This window comes from Odontomachus brunneus, unplaced genomic scaffold (genome assembly GCF_010583005.1).
Source record: "Odontomachus brunneus isolate Ranch 3 - 2012 unplaced genomic scaffold, Obru_v1 Obru_scaffold_076, whole genome shotgun sequence".
Classification (NCBI taxonomy): Eukaryota; Metazoa; Arthropoda; class Insecta; order Hymenoptera; family Formicidae; genus Odontomachus; species Odontomachus brunneus.
In genome coordinates, this window is record NW_022639526.1 from 57,886 (window position 1) to 58,809 (window position 924).

General features: G+C 45.2%; 1 protein-coding gene across 4 annotated transcripts in view; it reads right to left on the minus strand.

Moving 5' to 3' along the window:
* LOC116847323 (homeobox protein onecut-like) overlaps positions 1-924 on the minus strand; it is a 125,288-nt gene that overhangs the window by 17,949 nt on the left and 106,415 nt on the right. The window lies entirely within an intron of this gene.

A 924-nucleotide genomic window follows, 5' to 3' on the forward strand; every position in this document is an offset into this window, starting at 1 on the left:
CGAGAGCGGGGCGTGAGTGAAGGTGGATGCGTTGTGACGCTCGCCCGCGCTCCCTCGTGTGCGGGGGAGGATCCGCGGATCTCGTTACTGCGAAACGCCCGTTTCGGAGTATAGAGAGAATGAGAGAGAGAGAGAGAGAGAGAGAGAGAGGACTGGTGCGTTTAAAACCGCCTGGCAAACATCCTCACGCTCGACGACGCTTTCACCGACATCGAGCTCGACGGTGTGCACGGTATGTATTCACCAACGTAAATGTTTAATGCACGACACACGCGCACACACACCGGCTCGCACGGAGAAAACGCGTGTGGCGCGCGCTGCACTATTATTTGTTGCAATTCCAAAGGTTATTATTTACTTTATTGTGCGAGAATTTTCATTGAGAATTTCTGTCATAATATATAATTAATGATACGTAATAATGTGAAACATAACGTCTGGAATTGTAATAAATAATGGTAACACACGTGCGTGCCAATCGGCGGGATGAAAGCATATCGGCCAAACTTGACGCGGCTTGCTGTCTCTCTCTGTTTTCCTTTCTCCCTCTCTCTCTCTCTCTTTCTGCTCCTCCGAAACTTAAAGGTTTCGGAGGTCTCAACGATCCGCGGATCTGCGGCGACTTCGACGATCCACCACCGTGTCTGGATCCGAGGATTTGGGGTCTCGATGATGCCGGAATACACGGGAATCGCTTGATTCCCGAATTCTTGTCTCGAGAGTCCAAAAATCCGGGGATCCACGTTGGCGATGATCGCTCGGTGTCGTGAGCAAATCTCGTGTTTGTCGTTTTGTATGGGAACAGAATAGTAATGTTGTATATATATCACTGTTACTGAAAAGACATATATATTTTTTTTTCAAATTTTCATTTATATATATATATATATATATATATATATATATATATATATATATATATAT